We start from the raw sequence: 15,812 nt of genomic DNA on the forward strand, positions 1-15,812 counted from the left end.
TCTATAAATTAAACTGGAATGGAAATCTGTTGAAAGCCCAGGTGTCAGTAGTTGAGAGAACCAAGTTCAATTGCTTAGCTGAGTCCTAAGGGATTTCAAGGTAGTAAGGTAGAAAAGTGTCCTACTCCAACCACAGCAGCTCCTCAGTCACTCATCAGTATTTCAGAGAGATGTTCTGCAACGTTGAGGTAGTATGGTGGAAGCCACTGTTGTAGGGAATTTGGAGCAAAAAAGGTAGGTGAAATGACTTTATAATCTAAGCTATATTTATTTTTCCCTTTAAAAGTCAATGTGCTGTATCATTAATGTTTCTGTAGTATAATACCATAAAATTATTTCTGCCTCAGTTTTAAAGATGTAAGCAATTCATGCTTTTTAGAATTTGAGATAAATTTTGAAAATATGAAATGCCTTATGAATTTGCATGTCATCCTGGCACAGGGGCCATGCATGTATCATTCCAATTTTAATAAGCACATATGTGCTACCAAAGTGAGTATCCTTAGCCCATATTTTAAACTGGGATAGTAAATATTTTTTATTGATTTATAGGAACTTTTTGTATAATACAGATAGCAATATTTGCCTGTTAAATATGTTACAAATTCTTTTCTCCCTAGCTTGTCCCTTGTCTGTTAATTTCATTTATGGTCTCTTTCTTAGCACTGAAATTTTAAATTTTTATGTGGTCAAATGAATGTCTTTTTCTCTAGTTTTGAGTTTTGTATTCTATTTTGGTTGGTCTTCCTTACCCAAGACTATGAATATGTAGTATTTTCTATATTTTCTTAATAATTCTGTTTTTAACACTTACAGCATATTTTGAGAGAGGAATATATATTTTTTCTGTATGAATATCCAGTGATTTGAATACCACTTAATAGTTCATCTATTTTTTGCTTATTTGGAATGTTACCTGTGTTATAAACAAAATTCTCATTTAAACATGAGTCTATTCTGAACTTGCTGTACTGTTACACTGATATTATTTGTTTTTTTCTGCACTAATACCACACTGTTTTAATTACCATAGCTTTATAGCATGCTTTATTATCTGGTATAGCAAGTTTTCGTTCTTCATTTTTTTCTCATAACAAGAAAAAAAGGAGATGGCTTTTACTGACCAATTTCTCTTTCATAAAAACCTTCAAGTTGGTTTGTCACATTTCAAAAAATTGGTAAAAATTTGGTTGGGATTGCATTGAGTTTGTACTTTAATTTGGGAGAATCAAATTCTTTGTACAGTTTATTCTTCCATTTTTGGACATACATCTCTTTTCATTTACTATGTCTTTTATAGCTTTCAAAGCAGTTTTTTAGTTTTCTTAGTACAAGTGTAGCCTTTATTGCTAGCCCTGTTCCAAAGTGTTTTATACTTTCTGCTTGTTGTTAATGATAATTTTTGCATGTTATTTTCAGACTGAGTATTTCTTTAATTTTTGTACATTGGTTTCTTTATCCAGACATCATACTAAACTCCCTTATTTTTTCTTCTGTTTTCTTTCCTCTCTTTTCCTTTCTTTCCTTTTTTTAAAAAAAAAAAAATTAATTCTTCTGATGTTCTATATAACTATATATTCTCAAATAAAATCAGTTTTGTTTCTTACTTCTTAATATTTTCCTTTTCCCCATTCATTAAATTCACTCAAGAACAACTGCTTAATAGTAGTAGTGTTAGAAAATCTTTGTTTTTCTTCTGAATTAAATGGGAAAACTTTTAATTGTTTACATTATACTTTAAAGTTATTGAATGTTTCTGGTATCACCCTTTATCAGGTTTATTTCTAATCCTAGTTTACTAAGATGTGTTTAATGTAATGATTGTTGAATTTTATTAAGATGTTTTAGCATCTAATCAGATTATGAAGTTTTTCTTTATTAATATTCTAATGTAGTGAATTACAATGATAAATTTTTCTATTGATGAACTAACTCAATCAAACTCTATTTAAACATAATTATTTGTTATTTTAATACACTGCTGGATCAAATTTACAAATACTTTAGTTAGGATATCTGTATATATAGTTATAACTGAAATAGTCTAAATGTTGGACTGCTTGTCTCTGCCTTCTGCCTATTTTTCTATTTGGTTATTTGGATACTATACTTGGTCTGGTTTTGATATCATGGTTGTATTCATTTCATAGAAAGCATTAGAAATATTTCTTTGTTATGCTCTAGGATAGTTTAAGTAGCATTAAAGTTGTCAATTTCTTGAAGACCTAAAAAAAGTTTTTTAAAGCTATACAGATTTGGTGCCTTGTTTAGAAATAGATCTTTGTATTGCTTATCTATTGCTATGTAAGAAATCATCCTGAAACTTCATGCCGTAAAATAACAATAATCATTGATCTCACTGATTCTGTGGGTCAGGAATTTGGGAGCAGCTCAGCAGATGTTTCTGGCTTAAAGTTTCCCATGAGGTTACAGTCAGACATTGGCTGGGGCTGCAGCCATCAGAAGGCTTTATTAGGGCTGGAGGATCAGAGTGTCTGACTAACATGACTGGCAAGTTGGTGCTGGCTGTTGTCCAAGAGCCTCTGTTCCTCTTCTCAGGCCTCTCCACAGGACTGTTTGAGTGTCCTCACAGCATGGGGGCCATCTTCCCCCAGAGTAAGCATTTAAAAAGAGCAAGATGGAAGATGCAATGCCTTTTAATGACTTAATCTTGGAAGTCACACACTGTCACTTTTGTGATTGCCCTGGGCCAACCCTCATTGAGCCCTGATTCAGGGAGAGGACTACACAAGCACATGATACTAGGAGGCAAGTATTATTTGAGACCATCGTTGCAGGCTGGCCCCTATAAGCTCTCAGTACCTTTTCAATTATTTAATGATTGTTGCTTTAGTCAGGTTCTATCTCTTCTTGAATTAATTTGGTATTTTATAGTTTTCAGGAAATTCACCCTGTCACATTGTTTAATCTTCTATAGGTTTTTAGTTAGAAAGTACTTTCTTTCTCCAAGGTTATAAAGAAACTGTCCCCTATGGTCTTCTAGAATTTTCGTGGTTTTATTCTAATTAAAGTTTTTTTCCGTAAAAATTTAAATATTTGATCTAATTGTCATGTATCCTTTTGCCTAGTTTAGGTATGCATCCAACTTTATTTTTTGTGATGGCTACTCAGCCATTTTAATACCATTAAGTAAATAGTCTATCTTCCTACCACTGATTTGAGATGTCACCTTTATTACATAAATTAAATTATTAATAAATTAAATTATTCAATAAATTAATTTTCATTAATAGTTGGGACTACTTCTAAACTTCATATTTTATATCTAGTACAATATTAAATAATAATGGTAAGCATGGGACTTTAGTGGTAATGCCTTCAGTTTTTCCCAATAAAGGTTATCTTGGCATTTGGTCTGAAATACAATAATTTTTATCTCTTCTTTTATCAAGAGTTTCTCTGTTTTATTATCTAGGATTGTTGAGTTTTGTCACACGTCTTTTCAGCATTCATGGAGATGATCATTTGATAAACAATAGATTTTATGAGATTTTTCTAGAGTTGAACCATCCACAAATTCATGGGGAGGAAAAGCCTTTATGGTCATAAATTGCCATTGAATTCTGCTTGTTAAAAATTTAATCAGTATTGATATTAATTGAAAAATTGGTCTATGGCTTTCTTGTCTTTTGTAGTCTTTGTCAGTTATGTATTTTATATTTCCTTCATAAAAATAATTTGGAATCTTCTTTTTCTACACTCCAGAGTAGTTTAAGTGACATTGTAATTATCTGCTTTTTAAAGATTTGGTAGCATTCCCTTGTGCAATAGTCTGGTTCTGATACTTTCCTTGGGAGGAAGAGAGAAGTAGCTGTTAACTTTTTCTATACTGGACTTTTTCTCATGTAATCTAATGAGCTTGGGAAAGTGTGACATAATAAGAAATATATATTTGGCCTCTGTCCCCCTCCCCTTTCCTGGCCATGGCTCCGAAGAACCTTGGAATCACTTAAGTTACCAGTGTTTTATTGTATTCTAATTAGATGGCTGGTGGCTGGTGGCTCCTGGACAGTCTCAGGATATGAGCAGGTTGCCAGGGGAACAAGCAAGTGGTTAGAGGATTGGAACTTTCAGCCTCACATCACTCCCCCAACCTCTGAGAAGGGAGAGGAACTGGAGATTGAATTAATCACGAATGGCCAGTGATATAATCAGTCATGTCTACATATTGAAGCCTCCATAAAAACCCAAAAGGATGGGGTTCAGAAAGCTTCCAGGTTGGCAAACACATAGAGGTGCTGGGAGGATGGCATCCTGGACAGGGAGTGGAAGCCCCACACTCTCCCCATCATACCTTGCCCTGTGCATCTTTTCCATCTGGCTGTTCTGAGTTACGTCCCTTTAGAATAAACTGGTAATCCAGTAGGTAAACAGTTTTCTCAAGCTCTTTGAGCTGCTGTAGCAAATTATTAAAACTGAAGAGGGGGTTGTAAGAATTTCCACTTTACAGCTGGTGGGTCAGAAGCACAGGTGATAACCTGGACTTATGATTGGCCTCTGAAGTGGGAGCAGTCTCTTGAGACTGAGACCTTAATTTGTGGGGTCTGGGCTAACCTCAGATTGTCAGAATTGAAATGAATTGTACGACACCTAGTTGCTGTCCAAGGAGTTGGAGAATTGGTTAGTATGGGAAAACTCCCCACACATTTGATGTCAGAAATAAGGTGGTGTGAGCCTTGGGAGTAAAGTACAGAGGAAACAGGAGTTTTCCTTTCAGATGGGAGGCAATGCAGCTGGGCACCAAAAACAGTTGATGGTTTCAGAGTGTGGGGACTGTGCATACTTTCATCAACATCTGCAAAGTCATCACAATGCTAATCTAGAAAGGCAGAATCAATCAGATGCAGCTAATGTGAATTTTTCAGCATGAGAAGAAAACAATAATATAAAAGATATCTAATGGAAATTTCCTGTGTTTCCAAAGAAAACAATGAACCCTGCTACTTTATTTTAAGTTAAAACTATTCTTGGAAACAGCTGTCAACTTGCCTTCATGGCCTAAATCTACTATATTATAAAAATTCAAACCAGACACAGAAATTAGCATGAATCATAGACAAAGCAAAGAAAGAATCAGGTTAGACTTGCTATAGGCAAGAATTTGACTAAAAGAGTAAATTATTGATTGTTGAATTATCTTCATTTTCAGTCTGTTACTGCTGCATAAGTATAAGATATTCTTTCATTATTATCACTTGATGATGCATATTAAGTCATAAATATGGCAATGTTTTTTAAAATCATCATGGAAAGTATACTTGCTGTAGAGATTAAAAAGTTAAGGAAGGCATTTGCTTTAGACAAAGTAAGAAATGCATATAAATCCTGGTAAATTAATTTAATATTACCTATTGTACAGATTTTATTTAATCTCTCCATTTTATTCTTAGCCTAGGTGACAGAATGTGATAATAGAAACACATTTTAAAGTACTTAAATGGGGCTGGCTGCTTAGCTCAGTTGAGACACCAATGTCAAGGGTTCAGATCCCCATACTCGTCAGCTGCCAAATAAATAAATAAAATGAAATGAAATATTTAAAGGATTAATTCCTTGCTAAAGGAAAATTATCTCAAAATTGAGCATAATTTTATAATCATTTACTTTCAAAAAGGTGTAATTTTGGCAAAATTACATTATGAGTATATATTCAGCAGAAAATACTGTTTTAGGATCCAGTGGGTAGAATTTATGAGACACAATTTATTGTTTTATCTTATATTTCAAATTAATGCTGCAAATGTGGAGACCTAATGAATCTTTGTTTAGTAGAATAAGAGCTGTATGATACTAATTTTAAATACTTTTAGGAAACTAGGCAAATCTGTTTGAGGTGGAGGAATTAGGTCAGTGGACCACAAGTTAAAGGATACCAATATTGAATAATACTATTTTCTCAATACTGAAAATCTGAAATTACGGCCAAGATATTTGTTACTGACATCACTGCTTGCAGAAATTAGACATTTATGTTTCAGCTCCTTCCTGATATGGCTTTGAATTCCACCTAAGAAATATATCTCAGTGACTCTAAGTCTAAGACATTGAGTCCAAGAATCCCAAGTTTTGTCATGGATCCACTAAACTAAAAGTATACATGAATGTTAAGTTTCCCCACATTCAGGAACCAAATAAAGTTGGTTCACAACATAATTGTGTCACATTCTACTTAAAAACCTTCGAGGAAAGTCTTTTATGACATGGCCCAGCCCACAGTCCATTCTCACTCCTGATACTCTCCTTTGTACATTTTATTCAACTTTTTTTATGCTAAAGTAAGATGTTCAATCATGACTCTTTGCCATGACTCCACTATTCTTTTTGCCCTCAATATTCTTCCCTTTTTCAGTGTAATAAGCTATTTCTCAGCCTTCAAGACCTAGCTCAAATTTTAATACTTATAGGGCCAGCCCGTGGCTCACTCAGGAGAGTGTGGTGCTGATAACACCAAGGCCACGGGTTTGGATCCCATATAGGGATGGCTGGTTAGCTCACTTGAGAGAGCGTGGTGCTGACAACACCAAGTCAAGGGTTAAGATCCCCTTACTGGTCATCTTTAAGAAAAAAAAAAAATTAATACTTATAAGATGTCTTCTTGACCCTCAGTTAATCAACTTCCACCTTTTTCCCACAGTACAGCACTTAACTGTATGTCTCTCCTACTAGACCAGGAGTCTTTCCCAGTAGACTGTGAGCTTCTTGAAAGCAATGACAATGTCGTATTCATCTTTATATTTCTGTCCATATTACTATGCCCTCATAGAACTACCTGGCAGAATGTCTGGCATAATACATCTCTAAAGGATGAGTGAATGCTAAATCAACGTGATCTCTCATTGCTCCAAAGTGCAGTCTAAGGATGATTACATCAATCTGGTCAGGCAAGAAACAAACCTGTACAATTCAAGACTACACACAATTATACAATTTAAATCAAAAATTTTATTTAGAGAATAAAAAGTAGAAAGCTAAGTATTTACAGTAAGCTATAGACATTAGATGTAAATCATTGGAAGTTTGCACAGGAGACAGTGCTCAGGGGTGAATGGAGAATGCAAATCCTGTTTCCATATATGCTGCAACTCAAGAGAGTGAACTATTCTGACCAAATAGCTGATTTAACACCCATTATGCTGTGCTTCACCACTAATTTCCTTATGTGTTTGGGATGCTTCAATGGCCTTTTTTTTTCCTTCAGTATATAATCACAATACTTGGTTTTAAAAAAAAAAAAACAGTCTTCATCTCAACAGGGGTTGATCCAGATTTCATGGGGCCTGGAGCTAATACAATCTGGTAGGGAAATTCTGTTTGAGGAAGAGAATACAAAATTACAAAGATAAAATTATGGTTGAAAGCAAATATTTATTTACAATAAGAAAAGAAATCATAAGAAATTAAAATTTTATAAGGTGACAAGTACCACAAGTATCACAAAACCCAGAAAAATAACACAATATTATTTTTATTAGTTAATTGCCTGACACATCTGTATAATTTTTTCTTTACATTTTTGGCTGTATGCCATTTGAGTACCTCTTTATATGACTTGGTATAAATTATGGTTTTGATACATCACTTTCTGTAGAAAAAAATAGAAACATGATTCAGTCTTGCTTCCAGAATGTTTCTCCTGTTCTATCCACACCATTTCAGAATTGGTCACTTGGAGACACGTTCTTATTGTGAGAGACCTCTGGCTTTGCACCTTTATGTTACTGATCATTCAGCACAGTGGGCAGTTTGAGTATTTCTGGAAGTCGTCCCTGTACTAGAATGGCCAACAATAACTTATCTACACATAGAACTGATGTGACTCATATATCCCACACAGCATGTGTTACCAACTCTGCTTTCCTTACCCAAGTTCCCAAAATGTCTGTAGCCAATGCAACGAACCAGTCAGACACAAGAAGAGTATGACAGAGGGAAGTTGGAATGAAAAGAGACAATGGTCCTAACCAATTCTAGTTAAAATATCTAACTTTTGCAAATTTTATGAAATTCATTTGACAATGTGAATATATTGGTAGGGTCCCTCCCGGTGCCTTGGAAGGGGCTTATGCCAGGCTGAAATCTGCCTCATCTGACACAAGTGAGAGAAAAATCACTCCTTCCACAACCTTCGAATGGAAGAGAAAATGACGAAGGCTGTTGGCAAAGAATACAGTCAAATTTCAAAAATTTATTTTGTATTATTAGGAAAATAGCTCTTTCTTATTCCCAGTAGATGTGAAGGGGAACAATTTTAAGGCAAGTAGAGGAAGGGGATCAGTAAAGGAAGAAATATTGCTTTGCACAAAAATATGGCTTAATAAGATTTATGGATTCTGGAGGGACAGGTGCCTTGCAAATCAGGAAATGTTTGGAAAAATAAGATTTTCTCCTGCCTACAGGTTTACATGGCTTTAGTCTACAGGTCACAAATTGGCAAAACATAGGTAATATGAACCTCATATTAACCTCAAAGCAAGTTTTATTTGGTCCGTAAAATGTCTTTAATTTTTGTAAAAAAATGAACCAACACAGACAAATATCACTTCAAAATACAGCATTGTGCCACACTGACCCTCGTCTCTGTATGGCAACATTCAGCTGAGCAGGGTAGTGATTGCCCCTCTTAATCTCGTGCATGAGCCCCAGTTTGCCACAGTCCTCACCACTTACACAATTATACACATGTGTCTATTCCAGCCTTCTTGGTTGATTTCTAGTTTTTGCTTAGGTCTGACTGTACTGTCTTTATCTTTAGGATTTTTTTTTTTCTCTAGGAGGCATACCTGACCTTCACACTTGTGAAGAGACCACAAAAGGCCCGATTTTATTTGGAGAGGCCAGCCATATTGTGGATGGCATCACAAGACTTAGAGAGATCGTTCTGTGGGAGGGGACACCAGCAGACCACACTGATTGTACTGGTAATATGTTATCCCAGACTGTGTCATACTTGGGAAAACTTATGGCTACAAGGAGGGAGAGTGGGCGATCCTATTGGGGAAGGGGATGTGCTGTATGAATAACTGGGCTCAGTGTGTGGGGCTTTTTGGAAGACTAGAAAAAGGAAGGGCTTTGGGGAGGAAGATGCAAATAATCTGAAGACAAAAAAAGCAGCTAGGAACAGTGGGGAAATCCAAAGAGGATCACCATGTGAACATCTTAAATGATCAGATCCTTTCTCTTTGGGGCTCTAAAGAGCCATTTTTACTTTGAATGGTCCTCTTCTAGTGTGTAACTCTCTTCAGTTAACCCAATGTGAAGGAAACCATGGAAGTCCACACCACCTTGTACGGTGTGCTGAAGAGACTGAAGGCACAAGGCAGTAAAGAAGGGCGAATCTGCTGATTCACCAGCACCAGCAGAGGGAGAGAAGCATCCAGTGGAAGGAGCCATGCCCAGATGCGACCACAAGCAGAGCTGAGAGTACTGCAGAGAAGAACATATGATCTTGTCAAGTTTGTTGCAGGTATGCCAAGCTGAAAGGTTTGTAAATCCCAATTCCAAAGGAAGTACATAAAAATATTAGATATCCTGACAGTATTATTTTTTTAAAATCTGCTTTCCTGCTTCTTGTGAGGTAGGGGGGTCACAAAACGGCAGCTCAAAAGCTACATCTCATCCACAGTTGTGTTTTGTTTAAAAATTTGTTGGTCTATCCAGTTTCCCACAGACCACACTACTCCCTGTTGCTTTACATCTCACTGGTTCCCCTGTGAACAGGACCTGTTGAGCCTTTGTAGACAATTGAGTTTTGACCTCTATTAGACTAAAAATAAAAAACCCTGTGGGAAGGGCAGGGAAGGGTTAAACTGAGATGGGATTCTGATGTGTGTTCAAAGAGGAAAAGAGAGTGTTTAGAGGACTTGAGGAAAGGAAATACTCCAAAGGAGGAGCAGTCTATGAGAATGCATAGCTCAGGATGAACGTTAAAGCATGTAGGCAGAAGAGAGAAAGAGCAAAAACTAAAGAGTAGGGGTAAGAAGAGGGTTTTGGAATCTGAGCTTTGGTTACTTACTACCTGTGTGAGCCTTAGGTAATTATCTGTAAACCCCATTTTCTTCATATGTAAAATGAGAAGTTTAGAATCTGTAATCATAATAGCCAGAATCAAATGAGATACACATGTAAATTCAAGCTCCCTAGTCCATAGTAAGGTTATTGTTTCCTTATTAATTCTGCATTAAAAGAATTACAACATTGTTAAACAATATGTCTTTTAGGGAAAATAGAGGTATAATTCATAGGCATAATGCATTTGACAAACAACTGGAAAATCTTGTTTTTTAGAGGTAATATTAATAAGCTAAATAAATGAATATTAGTGTGACTGATAAACCTCTGGTTCTTCTAAGGACAGGAACTTGGTTTAGATGGCTCACATTGACGTATAGTAGATGCTCAATAAGTCTTTGTCCAATGCATAAATGCATGCATGCATGACTAAATGAAGTTCATTATTTTCAAGATGAAATTATTCAGGCCCAGCAAATGTCACATTGGCTATGAATCTGTTTTGTGATCATAAAATCTTGCAATTGGAATAATACTTGAAACCTATAAAAACATTTCCAATTGATAAAGATGACAAATCTGGGAGATAGGTTTGAATAATACTATTATCCCACACCATTCATGGCTACATGAATTTCTTTAAAATTATCTTGTATATATGTAGTTGTAGCCATAGAAAAATGTTCAGAATATATTATCATTTAAATTCTTGGTGCCAAAGAGTATACAGTACCATTTTCAATAAAAAAATCTAAGTGTACATATTGATCTCTCTATATATCTAAGAGTCTGGAAGACTACGCACCAAAATAATAGCACTGGCTATTTCTGAATGACAATATTTCATATTATTTTTATTCTTAACTTATTTGTATTTCTAAATTTTTTGAAATGCACATCTATTATATAATTTTTGTAAATACAAGAGGTTTTTAAAAGATGAAAATTTTTTCAGTTGAGAGGTGACCACTTAAAAAAAGATGAAGATTTAAATTGGCCATCACCAGGGTATTGGAAAAAATGTATAGGAGTAAAAAATTTTCTTACTCTTGGGGAAAAATTAAAGGAGAAAAGACCTCGGGTTAAAAAAATTGATAAAGAAAAAAGATTATAAAGGACAATTAAATACATTCTAATAATATCATCAAGTGAAGAGGCATTTCAATAGTCTGTTTATGATAATAATAACTAAACTGTTTTAAAATTATTTATAGTTGTAAATATTTCTTCCTAAATTATCACTTATAAGGAAACAATCAAAGACAGTAAATTAATAAATAAACATGCACAAATGTACAAATTAAAAATAAAAGTTATTATGGACTTTAGATCTAAACATTTTGTAAAGAAATTTATCCTGACTTTCCAACATCAGCATGTCTTCCAGTTATTGTAGTTCTGTCAAAGAGAGGAAAAGGGAATTATCCTCAAGCGATGACTAATTGTTCAGGGAAATGAATCCCTCTAGAGGAATGTTAAGAAGGAAATTGCTTAGCCTCAGAATTTGAAGTTGTTAAAAGGCCACCATCTGGCCAGGCATTGTTTCATCCCTCCATGTGGTCATCGTAAATCCACAATATGGAAAATTGTAAAGCCTTTTATAGTAAGTGTCCACTCTAAAATGCAGTGTGCACCGTTAATAAACAAAAATTATCAGAAGTGAGATCATTTTATTATATATTCAAAGAATTTTTGAGTGTCTACTGCAAAGTGCTCCTTGTTGAGGATGCAAAGAAATGGGAGGCCCAGTCTGGGTCCAAGAGAAGCTCTCAGATCCAGGGAGAGACCAGGCAGGCAGGGAAAAAGATAGTTAATAATGTATGAAGTATCCTCTGAGTGACAAATGAGTAGATCAGGTAGTCAAAGCTCAGAGGAGAAAAGAATCTGGAAGTTGGCTTTACAGATGAGATGGACTTGGTTTGTATCTCAAAGGCAGAGTTGTCACAAAGTCACAGATTAAGAGGGAAGAATTGTTGAAGCCACTTCCAGAGTGAGTAAAATCGAGTTTCAGCAGCACTGTGAAGGGTGAGTTGTAAGTGCAGGAGCATTTTGTAATAGCAAATCTAATCACATGAGTTAAGTAACTTTGTGTCACAAACTCTGGAGTTACCACTATTAGTATTTTCACTGGTTAGCTTAGTTGGTTAGAGCATGGTGTTCTAACTCCAAGGTCAAGGGTTCAGATCCCCATACCAGCCAGCCACCAAAAAGAAAAGAAAAGTCATAAATAGAAAACTATAAAAATCTCCATGGACAAAATGCTCATATGTTTATCCTGAGACTATTTCTACCCCACTGTGATTTTTCTTTTCTTTTCTTTTCTTTTCTTTCTTTTTTTTTTTTTGGCTGGTATGGGAATCCAAACCCTTGATTTTGGTGTTATCAGCACAGTGCTGCAACCAACCGAGCTAACCAGCCCAGCCCTTCCACTGTGATTTTTAAGAGGCTTTTCTTTCGGTCTCCTGTCAACTCCCTTTCCTACCCTGCCCCAGTCCTCTCTAAGAACTGAAGGCTGAAAACCTCTACAAAAAAACTGTTGGAATTGATAAATGATTTCAGCACAGTAGCAGGATACAAAATTAACACACAAAAATCAGTAGCATTTCTTTTCTCCAATAGTGAACATGCAGAACGAGAAATCAAGAAAGCCTGCCCATTTACAATAGCCACCAAAAAAATAAAATACTTAGGAATTGAGTTAACCAAGGAGGTGAAAAATCTCTATAATGAGAACTACAAACCACTGCTGAGAGAAATTAGAGAGGATACAAGAAGATGGAAAGATATCCCATGCTCTTGGATTGGAAGAATCAACATAGTGAAAATGTCCATACTACCCAAAGTGATATACAAATTCAATGCAATCCCCATCAAAATTCCAAAGACATTTTTCTCAGAAATGGAAAAAACTATCCAGTCATTTATATGGAACAATAAAAGACCATGCATAGCCAAAGCAATGCTGAGCAAAAAAAATAAAGCTGGAGGCATAACACTACCTGACTTTAAGCTATACTACAAAGCTATAATAACCAAAACAGTATGGTACTGGCATAAAAACAGACACACTGACCAATGGAATAGAATAGAGAATCCAGAAATCAACCCACACACTTACTTCCATCTGATCTTTGACAAAGGCACCAAGCCTATTCACTGGGGAAGGGACTGCCTCTTCAGCAAATGGTGCTGGGATAACTGGATATCCATATGCAGGAGAATGAAACTAGATCCATACCTCTCACCGTATACTAAAATCAACTCAAAATGGATTAAGGATTTAAATATACACCCTGAAACAATAAAACTTCTTTAAGAAAACATAGGAGAAACACTTCAGGAAATAGGACTGGGCACAGACTTCATGAATACGACCCCAAAAGCACGGGCAACCAAAGGAAAAATAAACAAATGGGATTATATCAAACTAAAAAGCTTCTGCACAGCAAAAGAAACAATTAACAGAGTTAAAAGACAACCAACAGAGTGGGAGAAAATATTTGCAAAATATACATCTGACAAAGGATTAATATCCAGAATATATAAGGAACTCAAACATCTTTACAAGAAGAAAACAAGCAACCCAATTAAAAAATGGGCAAAAGAACTAAGTAGGCATTTCTCTAAGGAAGATATACAAATGGCCAACAGACATATGAAAAAATGCTCAACATCACTCAGCATCCGGGAAATGCAAATCAAAACCACACTGAGATACCATCTAACCCCAGTTAGGATGGCTAAAATCCAAAAGACTCTGAACGATAAATGCTGGCGAGGTTGCGGAGAAAAAGGAACTCTCATACATTGTTGGTGGGACTGCAAAATGGTGCAGCCTCTATGGAAAATGGTATGGAGGTTCCTCAAACAATTGCAGATAGATCTACCATACGACCCAGCTATCCCACTGTTGGGAATATACCCAGAGGAATGGAAATCATCAAGTCGAAGGTATACCTGTTCCCCGATGTTCATCGCAGCACTCTTTACAATAGCCAAGAGTTGGAACCAGCCCAAATGTCCATCATCAGATGAGTGGATACGGAAAATGTGGTACATCTACACAATGGAATACTACTCAGCTATAAAAACGAATGAAATACTGCCATTTGCAACAACATGGATGGACCTCGAGAGAATTATATTAAGCGAAACAAGTCAGGCACAGAAAGAGAAATACCACATGTTCTCACTTATTGGTGGGAGCTAAAAATTAATATATAAATTCACACACACACACACACACACACGCACACACACACAAAACCGGGGGGGGGGGGGAGAAGATATAACAACCACAATTACTTGAAGTTGATACGACAAGCAAACAGAAAGGACATTGTTGGGGGGCAAGGCGGAGGGAGAAGGGAGGGAGGTTTTGGTGATGGGGAGCAATAATCAGCCACAATGTATATCGACAAAATAAAATTTAAAAAAATAATAAATAAAAATAAAATAAAATAAAATAAAATAAAATAAAATAAAATAAAAAAAAAAGAACTGAAGGCTGCTCATCAAACGAGTTGGAAGGCCATATGTCTCCAGGTTTGATCCTCCCTGCCCTACCTCCGGGAACGTAATACTCATCCTCTTGCCACAGAGATAGGCATTGCACGCTTTGGGAAACTCTAAAACAGGATGCCCTCCCTTCTAAGAAAAAAATACTAAGCCCAAATACAGCTGAGGGATCAAAATACAAATAGTTCACTTCTGAGACATGAATTGCCCTAGTCATTCAGTAATGACTTTCGAAAAACACGAAGGGCTAATGTATCCTTTTTTAGCAGATAACAGTTCCCTTCTAAAGATCTCCACAGTGACATTTATTTATTTTTAGAGTCCTGTGGCTAGCACACTGTACTGGACATGATTGATCTATTTATTTCTGCTCTCTTTAGTGTTGAAGTCAGTTGCTACCTTTGAATAAACTGTGTTATGAGTCAAACTAGTGGCTACCAACACATATGGGTTAGTGGTGCCTTAGGCTTTTATTTTGTGGGCAGAGTCATCATTTCTCTCTGGTTCCATTCAGAATCAGAAAGGCAAAAATTCTTTGTAGCTACAATGAATTTTCTTTGGAAGAAAAAATGTTAAAAATTGATTTCTGACTTAGAACCTCTTTGAATGATGACGTTTTGGTTGTTAGATACAACCTGCTCCATGTGTGGGTCTCTGAATTCCTGTTGTAAGTGCAGGTGCCCTTATTAAACAGTTGTTGGTTTGCATCCCACTGGAACCTACAATTCATGGCAGCCAAGTTTCCAAGTTTCCTGATCTTTATATAGCATCGTTTCTTTTTTCTTCTTCATGTAAACACTTTTTAGAGTTAATGTGACATTATGATATTTATATATTGGTTTTTGTCCACGGTTCCTGGCTCATGTTCTGATCTTCTCCTGCCTTCCTTCCATCTGCACCTTTTTCTACTCCTGACCTACCTTAGCTGATTGTGGCTGATTGACCACCATCTCAGGAGGGGCCCTGCCCCATGCCCAGGAGGAAGGAATGCTGCACAGAGAGGCCAAGAAGAACCTGGACAAACAAGCCTTGCTGGGTTTCCCCACACAGTTTGTTAGTGTTAGAGCATACCCTTTTGCCCAATCACATTTCTACATGGTTGTCCATGCTTCAATCACGCCTATGTAATGAAGCTTCCATAAAAACCCAAGAGCATAGGGTTCAGGGAGCTTCCCAGTAGCTAAACACATGGAGGTTCCTGAAGGATGGCACACCTGGGGAGGGCGCATGGAAGCTCCATGCCTCCTCCCCAGTACCTTACCTTG

At 36.2% G+C, this 15,812-nt stretch overlaps 1 pseudogene; it reads right to left on the reverse strand.

Moving 5' to 3' along the window:
* Positions 1–396: 396 nt before the first annotated feature.
* On the reverse strand, positions 397–485 carry LOC134361388 (U6 spliceosomal RNA; annotated as a pseudogene).
* Between the last annotated feature and the right edge of the window lie 15,327 nt (positions 486–15,812).

The sequence above is a fragment of the Cynocephalus volans genome, chromosome 12 (genome assembly GCF_027409185.1).
Source record: "Cynocephalus volans isolate mCynVol1 chromosome 12, mCynVol1.pri, whole genome shotgun sequence".
NCBI classification, from domain to species: Eukaryota; Metazoa; Chordata; class Mammalia; order Dermoptera; family Cynocephalidae; genus Cynocephalus; species Cynocephalus volans.